This window comes from Lolium rigidum, chromosome 1 (assembly GCF_022539505.1).
Source record: "Lolium rigidum isolate FL_2022 chromosome 1, APGP_CSIRO_Lrig_0.1, whole genome shotgun sequence".
Classification (NCBI taxonomy): domain Eukaryota; kingdom Viridiplantae; phylum Streptophyta; class Magnoliopsida; order Poales; family Poaceae; genus Lolium; species Lolium rigidum.
In genome coordinates this window covers 67,649,460-67,669,645 of record NC_061508.1, presented here as the reverse complement: position 1 = coordinate 67,669,645, position 20,186 = coordinate 67,649,460, and positions in this window count along the sequence as shown.

Below are 20,186 nucleotides of genomic sequence, written 5' to 3'. Positions count from 1 at the left end.
AATCGATCAGAAAAATGAGAGGAATCTAAATATAACATCCATATCATCATTTGAACCTAAAAATTAGAGTAATCCAAATATGACGTCCAGCTTGCCATCTGGCCAAAACGGCCCCCTCGGGAGATGCGAAATGGCCGTACCGGACGCTGCTGGTGCACCGTTCGCCAACATGCTAAACGGAAAAAAATTAGCACATAAAGTGATGTGTTATAGACCTAAAAACATTTTTCGCGGAATTTATTGAGCGACGGAAAGTGTACCCCTAGTTCAAATCCGGTCAGTTTTCAGCGGATTCGGCGGGACACCGCAGGAAGCAACAGTGATTTCCAGATAGCTAGCATGCACATATGGCATGTGATATGTGGTGCGGAGGCGGTGTCCTACCACTACGCGGATGTCTCGCGCAATACTAAAATACGTCTCATGTTGCTGCTTCACAAAAAAAACTCGTTTTGGCACCCCGAAAATGAAAAACCATCCCCCATGGGTCGGATTGGAAATCCACTCCTGGGGCCATGCCTTCCTTCCCAGGGACCACGCACGTGCCAAATATGGCCTCGTTCCGACAAACTATGCGGTGTCACAGGCCGTTTCCTACTCATTTTCCCTAAAAGCCATACAACTCCGGACGTGATAGCTCTGTTTGTGAAGGGTTTTCCAAAATAATCGCCGTATCCTAATTCTAATTTTTGGAGTGGTTACTAAGACACATAAAATGACGCCATGCGGCTCCAAGGGATTTTCTAACTTAGTTTAAATTGCCATCCGGCCAAAACGGGCCCCCCACGGAGATGCGGTATGGCCGTACCGGGCGCGCTGGTGCACCCGTTTACCATCGCGCTAAACGAAAAAAAATTAGCACATAAAGTGATGTGTTGTAGACCTAAAAACATTTTTCCCGTAATTTATTGAGCGACGGAAAGTGTACCCCTAGTTCAAATCCGGTCACTTTTCAGCGGATTCGGCGGGACACAACAGGAAGCCGCAGAGATTCCCAGATAGCTAGCACGCACATATGGCATGTGATATGTGGTCCGGAGGCGGTGTCCTACTAGTATGCGGAGGTCTCGCGCAATACAAAAATACGCCCCATGTAGCTGCTTCACAAAAAAAATCCGTTTTGGCACCCCGAAAATGAAAAAACCATCGCCCATGGGTCGGATTGGAAATCCGCTCCCGGGGCCTTGCTTCCCATCCCAGGTACCACACATGTGCCAAATATGGCCTCGGTCCGACAAACTATGCGGTGTCACAGGCCGTTTCCTACTCATTTGCCCTAAAAGCCATAGAACTCCGGACGTGATAGCTCTGTTTGTCAAGGGTTTTCCAAAATAATTGTTGTATCCTAATTCCAATTTTTGGAGTGGTTACTAGGACACATAAAATGACGCCATGCGGCTCCAAGGGATTTTCTAACTTAGTTTAAATTGCCATCCGGCCAAAACGGGCCCCCACGGAGATGCGGTATGGCCGTACCGGGCGCGCTGGTGCACCCGTTCACCATCGCGCTAAACGAAAAAAAATTAGCACATAAAGTGATGAGTTGTAGACCTAAAAACATTTTTCCTGGAATTTATTGATCGACGGAAAGTGTACCCCTAGTTCAAATCCGGTCACTTTCCAGCGGATTCAACGGAACACATCAGGAAGCCGCATGGATTCCCAGATAGCTAGCACGCACATATGGCATGTGATATGTGGTGCGGAGGCGGTGTCCTACTACTACGCGGAGGTCTCGTGCAATACAAAAATACGCCCCATGTAGCTGCTTCACAAAAAAACCCGTTTGGCACCCTGAAAATGAAAAAACCATCGGCCATGGGTCGGATTGGAAATCCGCTTCCGGGGCATTGCTTCCCATCCCAGGGACCACGCACGTGCCAAATATGGCCTCGTTCCGACAAACTATGCGGTGTCACGGACCGTTTCCTACTCATTTCCCATAAAAGTCATAGAACTCCGGACTTGATAGCCCTGTTTGTGAAAGGTGTTCCAAAATAACTGCCGTATCCCAATTCCGTCTTTTGGAGTGGTTACTAGGACACATAAAATGACGCCATGCGGCTCCGCGGGATTTTCTGACTTCGTTTAAATCGCCATCTGGCCAAAATGGGAACCCGATGACATATAAGAAAGTGTTTAAATTGTACAAATAGTCTACGCCGAGGGTGGCCGTCGGCGTAGCCCTGTCTACGCCTAGGGCCAAACATATGCCGAGGGCTGCCCTCGGCGTAGACTTCGCTACGCCGACGGCAACGATACGCCGAGGGTGAGACTCGCTGGCTGGCCATGCCGGGCCATACGCCGACGGCCCCGACATTTGGCCGTCGGCGTATGCCACGGCCCTCGGCGTACGTCGCCATTCCTGTAGTGAGTGAAAAAGAGAGGAGGCCAGACTGTTGGCGAGGGTCGGAGGAGTGGCAGCAGCGAGACGAACAGGAGAGCGAGGTGGCCGACCGCATCGAGTAACGAATCCGCCGATGGTGCTGCTCCATGCCCATGGAGCCCCAAACCTGCTCCTGCAAAAGAAGTGGATTATTCATAGGGCAAAGGGAGAGGAAGAAAAGAAGGGAGACAGAGAGATGTGAGGGAGCTCAACGGCTCTCCACGGTGCGTCAGCGTGCCGGCCGAGTTGTGGCCATGGACCATCTGTGCGAGGGAGGCGGCGGCAGAGAGGAGGAGGCTGGAGCAGGAGGGGGATCGCGACCATGGGAGCGCTGGGTGTGGCGGTTAGGGTTCTACTTAGGTTGTATTTTGTCTGATCTACGCGCGCGGGACCCACGCACAGGAGGTGTCTGTCGCCAAACGCCCAACCCGCGCATGAAAGGTGTCTATCGTGGAGCGCGAACTTTATAAATATTTGAATCTAAAAATGTTCGAATTTAAAAATATTCAGATCTAAAAATTGTTCTAATATGAAAAATGTTCTAACTTAAAACTGTTCAAAATTCGAAACAGTTCAAAAATGAAAATGTTCGGATTTAAAAAGTTCAAAAAAAAAATTCTAGATTTGAAAACAGTTCAAAAACTGGTCAGAAAAATCGGAAACGACGGAAAACCGAAAACCGGAAGAAAAAGCAAAGCAAACCAGAGAAAACCAACTAAAACTAAAGAAAAACTGGGGAAAACGGCACACCGCTGCCGCTAATGGGCCGGCCCACCCCGTCCGCCCGCTTCAGGCGGGAGCGAATCGCTCCCGCAATGAGCGGGGAATAGGGATTGGGCGGTCGTCCGGCGAGCCTCCACTGCTGCCAAAAATCAAGATCCTGCCCTCCTCTTTGAGCAGAACATCGTTAGCCGCGCGCTCAGCCCCGAGCTCAACCCGACGGCCAGATTCGAGGTGGAGCTAGGCATGGGGAGTTGGTGGAGAAGTTGGTCGCCCGGAGAGTCACGGCGATGATGGAGGAAGGAGTTGGAGAAGCGACCACCCGTTCCAACCCTGCTTGCTGCCGTCCCGTTCCATTCTGATCACTGCCACCGTCGGGCTCCCGTAGTTCCTCCAGATGCGCTGCAGAGAGGTGGCTAATTGGGGAGGAAGGGAGGAGACGGGGATATCGAAGTGAATGAGCGCCCGTGGCTGCCTCCGACCGGCAGACCCCGCACGTGGCTGGCCCTAGGTGTCATGGACTCGGTGGAAAGCTGAACAAGTGATAATTTTTTAACCCATCAAATGGCCGGAGTGAAAAGTGGGATTGGAATTTTACTGTGTAAGGTGAAACGGACGTGCCAGATTAATTCGCCCCTCTCGGACGCCTCCAATGGGTGGGTAGGCTTGCAGCCTTTATAGGAAGAAATTGCTGAACGAGCATCGATCAAGGTTCTGAACCATTGCAGAAAGCACGGCGGACAATTCAGGTTCAGGTTTGTCAGGCCGTCACTTCTCCAGGCCAAAATGATCCATCTTGATGAATATCTGGCTGACGGCAATGGATGAATACCCTTTTGCATGATTATTTTTAATCAGTTAACATGCTAGATCTGGGTAAATTTACATTGCCTGATACAGACGCAAAGCACAGAGAATTCCCGGGGATAAAAAAAGGTACGGCCACAGGCCACAGCCCACAGATGAGCGAGGCAGTACAGCAACTGCTATGGAATCTCAAAGCAAAACCAAAAGCAGAAGCCATTTTTGCAGGTAGATGGATAGATCTAGAGCTAGTGCCATGGATACCACTATGATTATTGATTAAAGGCTAATCTTATAAGTTATAATGGATACGTGATGCCTAAAGGAGACCTGTCCTTTGTTTGCTGGGACGGGCCAGGGTGGTTCCTCGTTTTGGTAAAGCATCCACAAAATCAAACATTACTTCCCCTTGGGGGCGAAATTCTTGGTCCATAGTGGTACCCGCACGCGGTTCTGGTTAGATTGGTGGGTCGGGACGGCCCCCTTTGAAAGACTGCTTCCCAACCTTATATGACGTTTACGAAGATCAGAACCTGCTAGTATCGCAGGCCTTTGTAGGAGACGTTTCGGTGGTGCGCCTTCATCGCTCGCTGAACCCACAGGGGATGGCTCAGTGGAGAGCGATGGAACAATTGGTGGCGGATGTGAGGCTAGAGGCTGGTATTGACCAAGTTACTTGGCATCTGACGGAGTCAGGAATCTTCTCTGTGAAATCTTTGTACACCAAACTTTCGCAGGGTGCAACGGTACTGTACAAAGACCTTTGGTCTGCGGCAGTTTCGCTAAAAATTAAAATCTTCTCTTGGCAACTGGCCATTGACAAGCTCCCCTCCAGCAGTCAGATAGCGATTCGCCATGGTCCCTCGGATGGCTCCTGCATTCTTTGTGGTGCCCTCGAGGATGCGTCTCATATTTTCTTCAGCTGCTCCCTCGCGAGGTTTGCGTGGGGTGTGCTGAGACAACTTCTTGGCTGCAATTGGCGACCGGCTAACTTCGCTCAATTTCACCATATCCTTTCTAGCTTGGCAGGGGCCGCGCAGATGGCTATGGTTGCTTTTTCTGGCACAATCTTGGGCGCTGTGGCAAATCCGCAATAAGATGACCATTGAGAAAAAATTCATTAACCACCCCTCTGCCATTTTCTTTAAAACAATGCTTTTCTTGCAGCTGTCGAGTATAAACTCCAAGACTAGGGATTAAGCTGGGCTTTGCTGGATGATCAACGAGCTTCGAGAGATCTACATCTCATCTCGCTGGAACACTTGAAGATAGCTTTTGGGGAGCCCTGGCGCAGGCGGCCCTTCCTACTCCTGGGTGGTGCTGTAGCTGGTTTACTTCTTGTGGTGTATTTGTCTTTATTTTTGGCGAAGCTGTATGCCGCAGCAGTTTGTATCCGTATTATCGTTTGTGTTGAACTCTACTGCCTTTATTAATTTAAAGTCGGGCATATCGATGCCTTTTATCTAAAAAGAAAAAAAAATACTACAGCACCAGCACTCTAACCCAGAACCAGCAGCCTGGTCGATTTGGCAACTGAGGTAAAAGTTCATAGACAAGAGAGTCCAAAACAGCATTCTGGTCAGCACTCTAACCCAGCACCAGCATTAGTTACAAGGCTGATTTGAGGAGTGCAAACCGGTTACTAGATTCAGGAGAAACAGATCCTACCTTGTAGCATGACCAGAGATGAGTGCGATCCATGATGATTGCACTCTACTGAAGCTGAACGTTATTGTTTTTATTTACCTTGTCATAAAAACTAGTTGTAACATGATTTCTACATGTAGGTTCAGGCCATGTAAGTCGACATGTAGGTTCAGGCCATGTAAGTCTACATGTAAGCATCCCAGGAATTTAACGCCTACTGACGACAACCTCTGCTAATGATGCAACGAAGTGAGAGGTCATGTGGCACTGTCACGACTAATTTCACCTACCTTGCTTGCACCTAAGGCTGCAGTTTCACAAGCGACTTGTGTTATGACCGGCCTGACGTATTTCAGGAGGGGGCCCAACCCTGGGCCCAATTAGGGGCTTAGCCCATTTAGTTTATCTATTTTTCAGCTCATAAATACTAGTTGTAATCGTACGTGAAGGATTAAGCAATAATCAGAATATTATTGCCGACTCCCAAAGGAGTCGGTCTCTCCAAACCCTAGCCGCCGCGCCGCCCTTGGCCGCCGCCACGGCTCCCTGCCGCCGCCGCCCTCTTCCCCGGCCGCGACAGCCTTCCTCCTTCCCCTACAATCTACGTCCTAGACACGACAGGACCCGAGCTCCTACCAACTTGGTATCAGATAGCTCTTGTTCGATCATGTCGTCGCCACCGCCCGCGTCTACTTCGCCGGCCGGCCAGCTGGCCGCTTCCACGACCGCCACCACCTCCGTCGCCGCCGTCACGTCGCCGTCCGCCCCGCCACCGACTCCCGTCGCTTACACTCCCGAGCAGATGAGCGGGGTCATCAACGACCTCGTCACCACCGTCCAGGGGATCCGGCTGTACCTGATCGGCTCCCAGGGGCCGCCAGCGCCGATGCAGCCGCCCGCCGCCACCACCGCGGTGCCCGCACCCTGGCTACCCGCGCTCCCCGGCGTGACGATGCTGCCGTCCCCGCCCCCGGCCCTGCCCTGGCCGGCGTGGCCGCCGCCACCGGGCCGGCCCCCACCTCCGCGAGCGGCGTCCCTATCCAGCAGGTTCGCTTTCCCCCGTCGCCATCACCGCTGCCGGCGTGGATCACCGCGTCGTCGTCGCCCTCGCTGGTCTACTCCGTGGCCGGGGACCCGCCAATGCCCACACTTCCGGACGCTGCAGCCGCAGGGTACGCGAAACCCTCCGCCGGCCGCGTCGCGCCATACGTCCAAGGAGGCGCTGCACCGACACCGCCCCGCTTCGCCAAGCTCGACTTCGCCACCTTCGACGGCTCGGAGGACCCCCTCAACTGGCTCAACCAGTGCGAGCAGTTCTTCCGGGGACAGCGCACCCTCGCGTCCGACCGCACTTGGCTGGCCTCTTACCACCTCCGGGGCGCCGCACAGACGTGGTACTATTCCCTCGAGCAGGACGAGGGCGGCATGCCCCCATGGGACCGCTTCCGGGAGCTCTGTCTCCTCCGCTTTCGGCCGCCAATTCGCGGGAGCCGATTGGCGGAGCTTGGGCGACTGCCCTTCACGACCACGGTCCAGGACTTCGCGGAGCGCTTCCAGGCTCTCGCTTGCCACGCCCCGGGCGTGACGGGCCAGCAACGCGCGGAGCTCTTCATCGGTGGACTGCCGGACCATATTCGGGTGGACGTGGAGCTTCAGGCTCCCCAGGACCTCCAGACAGCGATGCATTACGCCCGCGCCTACGAGCGTCGCGCCCAGGCAATGCCGCCCGGACCACCGAGCCGCGGAGGCCGCCCGGCCGCTCGACCACCGCCGCCGGCCGCCCGGCCAGACCGGCCGAACCCGACCGCGCCATCGACCCCTGCCCCGGCTGCGACACGGACGTTCAGGCGGCGCACCCCGGCTGAGCAGCTCGAGCGCCGCCGCCTCGGCCTGTGCTTCAACTGCGACGAGCCCTATGCACCCGGCCACATCTGCCCCCGCCTCTTCTATTTGGAGACGGTCGACGACTTCGAGGTAGACACACTCGCCGAGCCATCGGCGCCGCCCGAGCCCGCCACCACGACCGCGCCGGCCACCGCCTTCGTGGTCTCTCTCCACGCCCTGGCGAGTATCCGCCACGAGCGCACTATGCTCCTGCCGGTGACGATCCGCGGCGAGAACCTGGTGGCTCTCTTGGACACGGGCTCCACGCATAACTTCCTGCCGGCGACTACCATGCGCCGCTTAGCCCTCCAGCCATCGGGCGGTGCTCACCTCCGCGTCACAGTGGCTAACGGCGACCGCCTGCAGTGCCATGGCCTGGCGCAACACGTTCCTCTCACCATCGGCAACGAGCACTTCACCATCACATGCGCCGGCATCGACTTGGGCTGCTTCGACTTCATCCTCGGCGTCGACTTCCTCCGGACCCTCGGCCCCATCCTATGGGACTTCGACACCCTCACGATGACCTTCTGGCGCCAGGGCCGCCGCGTCCAGTGGGAGGGTATTGGGGGCACCGCTCCGGCCCCACAGCTTCAGCTCGCCACGACCGACGCCGAGGCCGAGCACCCCCTCCTGACACACCTCCTGCAGCAGCATGGCGCCCTCTTCGACGAGCCGCAGGGCTACCGCCGGTTCGGGTGTACGATCATCGTATCCACCTCTTCCCGGACACGGCGCCAGTCGCGGTGCGGCCCTATCGCTATCTCCAGCTGCAGAAGGACGAGTTGGAGCGGCAGTGCACACTCATGCTAGCCGCCGGTATCATTCGGATCTCCACGTCACCATTCTCGGCGCCGGTCCTCCTCGTCCGCAAGTCGGACGGTACGTGGCGCTTCTGCATCGACTACCGCGCCCTCAACGCGCTGACGCTGAAGGATAAGTTCCCAATTCCGGTGGTGGACGAACTCTTCGACGAGCTCCACGGGGCACGCTTCTTCACCAAGCTCGACTTGCGGTCGGGCTACCATCAGGTGCGCATGCACCCGGAGGATATCGCCAAGACGGTGTTCCGGACTCACCACGGCCACTTCGAGTTCTTGGTGATGCCTTTCGGCCTCACCAACGCCCCCGCGACATTCCAGGCTCTCATGAACGATGTCCTTCGCCCCTACTTACGCCGGTTTGTGCCTGTTTTTTTTTGATGCCTGTTTTTTTTTTGTGCCTGTTTTTTTGTTTCTCTTGGGCGGAGCACCTGCAGCACATCGACATCGTCTTCAACGAGCTTCGAGCGCACCATCTTCACCTTAAGCGCTCGAAGTGCTCGTTCGGGACGTCATCGGTCGCCTACCTCGGCCACGTCATCTCCGCCGAGGGGGTGGCCATGGATGCGGACAAGGTGGCCGCCGTCGCGGCCTGGCCGGTACCGCACTCGCCGCGCGCGCCTTGCGCGGCTTCTCGGGCCTCGCCGGCTACTACCGGAAGTTCATCCGGGACTACGGCCTCATCGCGGCACCGCTCACGCGCCTGCTGCGTCGCGACGGTTTCGCTTGGGACGACGAGGCTACTGCGGCATTCGAGGCCCTGAAGGGGGCCCTCACGACTGGCTCCGATACGTCTCCGACGTATCGATAATTTCTTATGTTTCATGCCACATTATTGATGTTATCTACATGTTTTATGCACAGTTTATGTCATATTCGTGCATTTTCTGGAACTAACCTATTAACAAGATGCCGAAGTGTCAGTTCCTGTTTTCTGCTGTTTTTGGTTTCAGAAATCCTAGTAACGAAATATTCTCGGAATCGGACGAAATCAACGCCCAGGTTCCTATTTTTGCATGCTGGTAGTAATATTAGTATGAACGCTTTGAATACCATTGTTGCTAATGATATGGAAAATTCTAAGCTTGGGGAAGCTGGTTTTGATGAGCATGATCTTTTTAGTCCCCCAAGCATTGAGAAGAAAATTTTCTTTGATGATACTTTGCCTCCTATTTATGATGATTATAATGATAGTGGTCTTTTGGTGCCACCTACTATGGAGAGTAAATTTTGTTGTGATTATACTATGCCTCCTACACTTGATGAGAATAATAATGATAGCTACTTTGTTGAATTTGCTCCCACTACAACTAATAAAATTGATTATGCTTATGTGGAGAGTAATTATTTTATGCATGAGACTCATGATAAGAATGCTTTATGTGATAGTTATATTGTTGAGTTTGCTCATGTTGCTACTGAAAGTTATTATGAGAGAGGAAAATATGGTTGTAGAAATTTTCATGTTACTAAAATGCCTCTCTATGTGCTGAAATTTTTGAAGCTACACTTGTTTTATCTTCCTATGCTTGTCACTTTGCTCTTCATGAACTTGCTTATTTACAAGATTCCTATGCATAGGAAGCATGTTAGACTTAAATGTGTTTTGGATTTGCTTCTTGATGCTCTCTTTTGCTTCAAATACTATTTCTTGCGAGTGCATCATTAAAACTGCTGAGCCCATCTTAATGGCTATAAAGAAAGAACTTCTTGGGAGATAACCCATGTGTTTATTTTGCTACAGTACCTCTATTTTATATTTGTGTCTAGGAAGTTGTTACTACTGTAGCAACCTCTCCTTATCTTATTTTATTGCATTGTTGTGCCAAGTAAAGTCTTTGATAGAAATGTTGATACTAGATTTGGATTACTGCGCAGTTTCAGATTTCTTTGCTGTCATGAATTTCGACCTGCCTCCCTGTAGGTAGCTCAGAAAATTAAGCCAATTTACGTGCATGATCCTCAGATATGTACGCAACTTTCATTCAATTTGGGCATTTTCATTTGAGCAAGTCTGGTGCCTCAATAAAATCCATCTTTACGGACTGTTCTGTTTTGACAGATTCTGCCTTTTATTTCGCATTGCCTCTTTTGCTATGGTGGATGAATTTCTTTGTTCCATTAATGTCCAGTAGCTTTATGCAATGTCCAGAAGTGTTAAGAATGATTGTGTCACCTCTGAACATGTTAATTTTTATTGTGCACTAACCCTCTAATGAGTTGTTTCGAGTTTGGTGTGGAGGAAGTTTTCAAGGGTCAAGAGAGGAGGATGATATACTATGATCAAGAAGAGTGAAAGCTCTAAGCTTGGGGATGCCCCGGTGGTTCACCCCTGCATATTTCAAGAAGACTCAAGCATCTAAGCTTGGGGATGCCCAAGGCATCCCCTTCTTCATCGACAAATTATCAGGTTCCTTCTCTTGAAACTATATTTTTATTCGGCCACATCTTATGTACTTTACTTGGAGCGTCTGCGTGCTTTTTTTTTTGTTTTTGTTTGAATAAATGCTTGTGTGGGAGAGAGACACGCTCCGCTGGTTCGTATGAACACATGTGTTCTTAGCTTTTAATGTTCATGGCGAAGGTTGAAACTGCTTCGTTAATTGTTATATGGTTGGAAACGGGAAATGCTACATGTAGTAATTGATAAAATGTCTTGGATAATTTGATACTTGGCAATTGTTGTGCTCATGTTTAAGCTCTTGCATCATATACTTTGCACCCATTAATGAAGAAACACTTAGAGCTTGCTAATTTGGTTTGCATATTTGGTTTCTCTAGAGTCTAGATAACATCTAGTATTGAGTTTTGAACAACAAGGAAGACGGTGTAGAGTCTTATAATGTTTACAATGTGTCTTTTATGTGAGTTTTGCTGCACCGTTCATCCTTGTGTTTGTTTCAAATAATCTTGCTATCCTAAACCTTGTATCGAGAGGGAATACTTCTCATGCATCCAAAATACTTGAGCCAACCACTATGCCATTTGTGTCCACCATACCTACCTACTACATGGTATTTCTCAGCCATTCCAAAGTAAATTGCTTGAGTGCTATCTTTAAAATTCCATCATTCACCTCTACAATATATAGCTCATGGGACAAATAGCTTAAAAACTATTGTGGTATTGAATATGTACTTATGCACTTTATCTCTTATTAAGTTGCTTGTTGTGCGATAACCATGTTTCTGGGGACGCCATCAACTACTCTTTGTTGAATATCATGTGAGTTGCTATGCATGTCCGTCTTGTCTGAACTAAGAGAGATCTACCACCTTAATGGTTCGAGCATGCATATTGTTAGAGAAGAACATTGGGCCGCTAACTAAAGCCATGATTCATGGTGGAAGTTTCAGTTTTGGACATATATCCTCAATCTCATATGAGAATAATAATTGTTGTCACATGCTTATGCATTAAAGAGGAGTCCATTATCTGTTGTTCATGTTGTCCCGGTATGGATGTCTAAGTTGAGAATAATCAAAAGAGAGAAATCCAAAATGCGAGCTTTCTCCTTAGACCTTTGTACAGGCGGCATGGAGGTACCCCATTGTGACACTTGGTTAAAACATGTGTATTGCAATGATCCGGTAGTCCAAGCTAATTAGGACAAGGTGCGGGCACTATTAGTATACTATGCATGAGACTTGCAACTTGTAAGATATAATTTACATAACTCATATGCTTTATTACTACCGTTGACAAAATTGTTTCATGTTTTTAAAATAAAAGCTCTAGCACAAATATAGCAATCGATGCTTTCCTCTTTGAAGGACCATTCTCTTTACTTTTATGTTGAGTCAGTTCACCTATCTCTATCCACCTCAAGAAGCAAACACTTGTGTGAACTGTGCATTGATTCCTACATACTTGCATATTGCACTTGTTATATTACTCTATGTTGACAATTATCTATGAGATATACATGTTATAAGTTGAAAGCAACCGCTGAAACTTAATCTTCCTTTGTGTTGCTTCAATGTCTTTACTTTGATTTATTGCTTTATGAGTTAACTCTTATGCAAGACTTATTGATGCTTGTCTTGAAGTACTATTCATGAAAAGTCTTTGCTTTATGATTCACTTGTTTACTCATGTCATTACCATTGTTTTGATCGCTGCATTCATTACATATGTTTACAAATAGTATGATCAAGGTTATGATGGCATGTCACTTCAGAAATTATCTTTGTTATCGTTTTACCTGCTCGGTACGAGCAGAACTAAGCTTGGGGATGCTGATACGTCTCCGACGTATCGATAATTTCTTATGTTCCATGCCACATTATTGATGTTATCTACATGTTTTATGCACACTTTATGTCATATTCGTGCATTTTCTGGAACTAACCTATTAACAAGATGCCGAAGTGCCAGTTCCTGTTTTCTGTTGTTTTTGGTTTCAGAAATCCTAGTAACAAAATATTCTCGGAATCGGACGAAATCAACGCACATGTTCCTATTTTTCCCGGAACCATCCAGAACACCCGAGAGCCGCCAGAGGGAAGCCCTGGGGGCCCCACACCACACCCTGGCGCGGCCAGAGAGGGGCCGCGCCGCCCTATGGTGTGGTGGCCCCAGGCCCCCTCCGAGGCTGCCCTTCCGCCTATTTAAAGCCTCCGTCGCGAAAACCCTATTACGTTCGACGAAACCCACAGAAACCTTCCAGAGCCGCCGCCATCGCGAAGCCAAGATCTGGGGGACAGGAGTCTCTGTTCCGGCACCCTGCCGGAGCGGGGAAGTGCCCCCGGAAGGCTTCTCCATCGAAACCGCTGCCATCTCCACCGCCATCTTCATCAACGCTGCTGTCTCCCATGAGGAGGGAGTAGTTCTCCATCGAGGCTCGGGGCTGTACCGGTAGCTATGTGGTTCATCTCTCTCCTATGTGCTTCAATACAATAATCTCATGAGCTGCCTTACATGATTGAGATTCATATGATGATGCTTGTAATCTAGATGTCGTTATGCTAGTCAAGTGAATTTTACTTATGTGATCTCCGGAGACTCCTTGTCCCACGTGTGTAAAGGTGACAGTGTGTGCACCGTGTGGGTATCTTAGGCTATATTTCACAGAATACTTATTCACTGTTATGAATGACGTAGTGAAGTGCTTATTTATATCTCTTTATGATTGCAATGTGTTTTGTATCACAATTTATCTATGTGCTACTCTAGCAATGTTATTAAAGTAGTTTTATTCCTCCTACACGGTGTAATGGTGACGAGTGTGTGCATCCGTGTTAGTACTTGGTGTATGCTATGATTATGATCTCTTGTAGATTATGAAGTTAACTATTGCTATGATGGTATTAATGTGATCTATTCCTCCTACATAGTGTGAAGGTGACAGTGTGCATGCTGTGTTAGTACTTGGTTTAGTCGTGTTGATCTTTCATGCACTCTAAGGTTATTTAAATATGAACATTGAATTGTGGAGCTTGTTAACTCCGGCATTGAGGGTTCGTGTAATCCTACGCAATGTGTTCATCATCCAACAAGAGAGTGTAGAGTATGCATTTATCTATTCTCGTTATGTGATCAATGTTGAGAGTGTCCACTAGTGAAAGTGTAATCCCTAGGCCTTGTTCCTAAATATCGCTATCGCTGCTTGTTTACTTGTTTCTTCAGCGTTACTACTGCTACCATATTACCACCATCAACCACACGCCAGCAAGCTATTTTCTGGCACCGTTACTACTGCTCATATTCATTCATACCACATGTATTTCACTATCTCTTCGCCGAACTAGTGCACCTATTAGGTGTGTTGGGGACACAAGAGACTTCTTGCTTTGTGGTTGCAGGGTTGCATGAGAGGGATATCTTTGACCTCTTCCTCCCTGAGTTCGATAAACCTTGGGTGATCCACTTAAGGGAAACTTGCTGCTGTTCTACAAACCTCTGCTCTTGGAGGCCCAACACTGTCTACAAGAATAGAAGCACCCGTAGACATCAAGCACTTTTCTTGCGCCGTTGCCGGGGAGGAAAGGTAAAAGGTACTCACACTCCGGATCTCGGCTACTAAGCTATTTTCGCCGTTGTAAGCACTCGAAGCTATTTCCTTTAGATCCTGCAATTGCATCTTTTTGTTTCTTGTTTTACACTAGTAAGGCATAATGGAAAACATCTGTGAGCTCTTTGTACTATTTCCAGAGTCAAGACATGAATGGTTTAATGCGAAAATTAAAAAACCTATGGAATCTTATTTGCATGTCTGGTAGTAATATTAGTATGAACGCTTTGAATACCATTGTTGCTAATGATATGGAAAATTCTAAGCTTGGGGAAGCTGGTTTTGATGAGCATGATCTTTTTAGTCCCCCAAGCATTGAGGAGAAAATTTTCTTTGATGATACTTTGCCTCCTATTTATGATGATTATAATGATAGTGGTCTTTTGGTGCCACCTACTATGGAGAGTAAATTTTGTTGTGATTATACTATGCCTCCTACACTTGATGAGAATAATAATGATAGCTACTTTGTTGAATTTGCTCCCACTACAACTAATAAAATTGATTATGCTTATGTGGAGAGTAATTATTTTATGCATGAGACTCATGATAAGAATGCTTTATGTGATAGTTATATTGTTGAGTTTGCTCATGTTGCTACTGAAAGTTATTATGAGAGAGGAAAATATGGTTGTAGAAATTTTCATGTTACTAAAATGCCTCTCTATGTGCTGAAATTTTTGAAGCTACACTTGTTTTATCTTCCTATGCTTGTCACTTTGCTCTTCATGAACTTGCTTATTTACAAGATTCCTATGCATAGGAAGCATGTTAGACTTAAATGTGTTTTGGATTTGCTTCTTGATGCTCTCTTTTGCTTCAAATACTATTTCTTGCGAGTGCATCATTAAAACTGCTGAGCCCATCTTAATGGCTATAAAGAAAGAACTTCTTGGGAGATAACCCATGTGTTTATTTTGCTACAGTACCTCTATTTTATATTTGTGTCTAGGAAGTTGTTACTACTGTAGCAACCTCTCCTTATCTTATTTTATTGCATTGTTGTGCCAAGTAAAGTCTTTGATAGAAATGTTGATACTAGATTTGGATTACTGCGCAGTTTCAGATTTCTTTGCTGTCACGAATTTCGACCTGACTCCCTATAGGTAGCTCACAAAATTAAGCCATATTACGTGCATGATCCTCAGATATGTACGCAACTTTTATTCAATTTGGGCATTTTCATTTGAGCAAGTCTGGTGCCTCAATAAAATCCATCTTTACGGACTGTTCTGTTTTGACAGATTCTGCCTTTTATTTCGCATTGCCTCTTTTGCTATGGTGGATGAATTTCTTTGTTCCATTAATGTCCAGTAGCTTTATGCAATGTCCAGAAGTGTTAAGAATGATTGTGTCACCTCTGAACATGTTAATTTTTTATTGTGCACTAACCCTCTAATGAGTTGTTTCGAGTTTGGTGTGGAGGAAGTTTTCAAGGGTCAAGAGAGGAGGATGATATACTATGATCAAGAAGAGTGAAAGCTCTAAGCTTGGGGATGCCCCGGTGGTTCACCCCTGCATATTTCAAGAAGACTCAAGCATCTAAGCTTGGGGATGCCCAAGGCATCCCCTTCTTCATCGACAAATTATCGAGTTCCTTCTCTTGAAACTATATTTTTATTCGGCCACATCTTATGTACTTTACTTGGAGCGTCTGCGTGCTTTTGTTTTTGTTTTTGTTTGAATAAATGCTTGTGTGGGAGAGAGACACGCTCCGCTGGTTCGTATGAACACATGTGTTCTTAGCTTTTAATGTTCATGGCGAAGGTTGAAACTGCTTCGTTAATTGTTATATGGTTGGAAACGGGAAATGCTACATGTAGTAATTGATAAATTGTCTTGGATAATTTGATACTTGGTAATTGTTGTGCTCATGTTTAAGATCTTGCATCATATACTTTGCACCCATTAATGAAGAAACACTTAGAGCTTGCTAATTTGGTTTGCATATTTGGTTTCTCTAGAGTCTAGATAACATCTAGAATTGAGTTTTGAACAACAAGGAAGACGGTGTAGAGTCTTATAACGTTTACAATGTGTCTTTTATGTGAGTTTTGCTGCACCGTTCATCCTTGTGTTTGTTTCAAATAACCTTGCTAGCCTAAACCTTGTATCGAGAGGGAATACTTCTCATGCATCCAAAATACTTGAGCCAACCACTATGCCATTTGTGTCCACCATACCTACCTACTACATGGTATTTCTCAGCCATTCCAAAGTAAATTGCTTGAGTGCTATCTTTAAAATTCCATCATTCACCTCTACAATATATAGCTCATGGGACAAATAGCTTAAAAACTATTGTGGTATTGAATATGTACTTATGCACTTTATCTCTTATTAAGTTGCTTGTTGTGCGATAACCATGTTTCTGGGGACGCCATCAACTACTCTTTGTTGAATATCATGTGAGTTTCTATGCATGTCCGTCTTGTCTGAAGTAAGAGAGATCTACCACCTTAATGGTTGGAGCATGCATATTGTTAGAGAAGAACATTGGGCCGCTAACTAAAGCCATGATTCATGGTGGAAGTTTGAGTTTTGGACATATATCCTCAATCTCATATGAGAATAATAATTGTTGTCACATGCTTATGCATTAAAGAGGAGTCCATTATCTGTTGTCCCGGTATGGATGTCTAAGTTGAGAATAATCAAAAGCGAGAAATCCAAAATGCGAGCTTTCTCCTTAGACCTTTGTACGGGCGGCATGGAGGTACCCCATTGTGACACTTGGTTAAAACATGTGTATTGCAATGATCCGGTAGTCCAAGCTAATTAGGACAAGGTGCGGGCACTATTAGTATACTATGCATGAGACTTGCAACTTGTAAGATATAATTTACATAACTCATATGCTTTATTACTACCGTTGACAAAATTGTTTCATGTTTTTAAAATAAAAGCTCTAGCACAAATATAGCAATCGATGCTTTCCTCTTTGAAGGACCATTCTCTTTACTTTTATGTTGAGTCAGTTCACCTATCTCTATCCACCTCAAGAAGCAAACACTTGTGTGAACTCGTGCATTGATTCCTACATACTTGCATATTGCACTTGTTATATTACTCTATGTTGACAATTATCTATGAGATATACATGTTATAAGTTGAAAGCAACCGCTGAAACTTAATCTTCCTTTGTGTTGCTTCAATGTCTTTACTTTGATTTATTGCTTTATGAGTTAACTCTTATGCAAGACTTAGTGATGCTTGTCTTGAAGTACTATTCATGAAAAGTCTTTGCTTTATGATTCACTTGTTTACTCATGTCATTACCATTGTTTTGATCGCTGCATTCATTACATATGTTTACAAATAGTATGATCAAGGTTATGATGGCATGTCACTTCAGAAATTATCTTTGTTATCGTTTTACCTGCTCGGGACGAGCGGAACTAAGCTTGGGGATGCTGATACGTCTCCGACGTATCGATAATTTCTTATGTTCCATGCCACATTATTGATGTTATCTACATGTTTTATGCACACTTTATGTCATATTCGTGCATTTTCTGGAACTAACCTATTAACAAGATGCCGAAGTGCCAGTTCCTGTTTTCTGCTGTTTTTGGTTTCAGAAATCCTAGTAACAAAATATTCTCGGAATCGGACGAAATCAACGCCCAGGTTCCTATTTTTCCCGGAACCATCCAGAACACCCGAGAGCCGCCAGAGGGAAGCCACGGGGGCCCCACACCACACCCTGGCGCGGCCAGAGGGGGGGCCGCGCCGCCCTATGGTGTGGTGGCCCCAGGCCCCCTCCGAGGCTGCCCTTCCGCCTATTTAAAGCCTCCGTCGCGAAAACCATTACGTTCGACGAAACCCACAGAAACCTTCCAGAGCCGCCGTCATCGCGAAGCCAAGATCTGGGGGACAGGAGTCTCTGTTCCGGCACCCTGCCGGAGCGGGGAAGTGCCCCCGGAAGGCTTCTCCATCGACACCGCTGCCATCTCCACCGCCATCTTCATCAACGCTGCTGTCTCCCATGAGGAGGGAGTAGTTCTCCATCGAGGCTCGGGGCTGTACCGGTAGCTATGTGGTTCATCTCTCTCCTATGTGCTTCAATACAATAATCTCATGAGCTGCCTTACATGATTGAGATTCATATGATGATGCTTGTAATCTAGATGTCGTTATGCTAGTCAAGTGAATTTTACTTATGTGATCTCCGGAGACTCCTTGTCCCACGTGTGTAAAGGTGACAAGTGTGTGCACCGTGTGGGTCTCTTAGGCTATATTTCACGGAATACTTATTCACCGTTATGAATGGCGTAGTGAAGTGCTTATTTATATCTCTTTATGATTGCAATGTGTTTTGTATCACAATTTATCTATGTGCTACTCTAGCAATGTTATTAAAGTAGTTTTATTCCTCCTACACGGTGTAATGGTGACGGTGTGTGCATCCGTGTTAGTACTTGGTGTATGCTATGATTATGATCTCTTGTAGATTATGAAGTTAACTATTGCTATGATGGTATTAATGTGATCTATTCCTCCTACATAGTGTGAAGGTGACGAGTGTGCATGCTGTGTTAGTACTTGGTTTAGTCGTGTTGATCTTTCATGCACTCTAAGGTTATTTAAATATGAACATTGAATTGTGGAGCTTGTTAACTCCGGCATTGAGGGTTCGTGTAATCCTACGCAATGTGTTCATCATCCAACAAGAGAGTGTAGAGTATGCATTTATCTATTCTGTTATGTGATCAATGTTGAGAGTGTCCACTAGTGAAAGTGTAATCCCTAGGCCTTGTTCCTAAATACGCTATCGCTGCTTGTTTACTTGTTTTACTTGCGTTACTATCGCTACCATATTACCACCATCAACCACACGCCAGCAAGCTATTTTCACGGCGCCGTTACTACTGCTCATATTCATTCATACCACCTGTATTTCACTATCTCTTCGCCGAACTAGTGCACCTATTAGGTGTGTTGGGGACACAAGAGACTTCTTGCTTTGTGGTTGCAGGGTTGCATGAGAGGGATATCTTTGACCTCTTCCTCCCTGAGTTCGATAAACCTTGGGTGATCCACTTAAGGGAAACTTGCTGCTGTTCTACAAACCTCTGCTCTTGGAGGCCCAACACTGTCTACAAGAATAGAAGCACCCGTAGACATCAGGGCCCCGTTTTGCAGATGCCGGACTTCACCCGCCCCTTCATCCTGGACTGCGACGCCTCCGGGGTGGGGTTCGGCGCTGTGCTACACCAGGGCGATTGGCCTCTCGCCTACTTCAGCCGCCCCTTCGCCGCGCGCCACCTCAAGCTCGCCGCTTACGAGCAGGAGCTCATCGGTTTGGTGCAGGCTGTGCGCCACTGGCGTCCATATCTTTGGGGGCGGTCGTTCCGGATTCGCACGGATCACTACAGCCTCAAGTTCCTATTGGACCAGCGACTCTCGACGGTGCCGCAACATCAATGGATCAGCAAGCTCTTCGGTTTCGACTTCACCGTTGAGTACCGGCCTGGCCGCCTCAATACGGTGGCGAATGCCCTGTCCCGGCGCGACACGGACCAGGATGAGGCGGACGACGTCTCCGAGGGGGCGGTGATGTGCCTCCGTTCGGGACCCTCCTTCGCCCTCTTCGACGCCATTCGCCGGGCAACTTAGGTGGCGGCCGACGCTCAGCTCCTGCGGCAGCAGTTGGAGACGGGCGAGTTGGCCGCACCATGGCGCGTGGCCGACGGCCTGCTTGTGCATGGGCGCCGCATATTCGTGCCCGACCACGATGACCTCCGCCATCAGGTGCTTTTGATAGCCCATTCTGCAGGCCACGAGGGCATTCAGAAGACCCTCCACCGTCTCCGCGCCGACTTCTATATCCCCAGTGATCGTACCTTGGTCCGGGATTGGGTGCGTTCTTGTGTGACGTGTCAGCGCAACAAGACTGAGACCCTGCGGC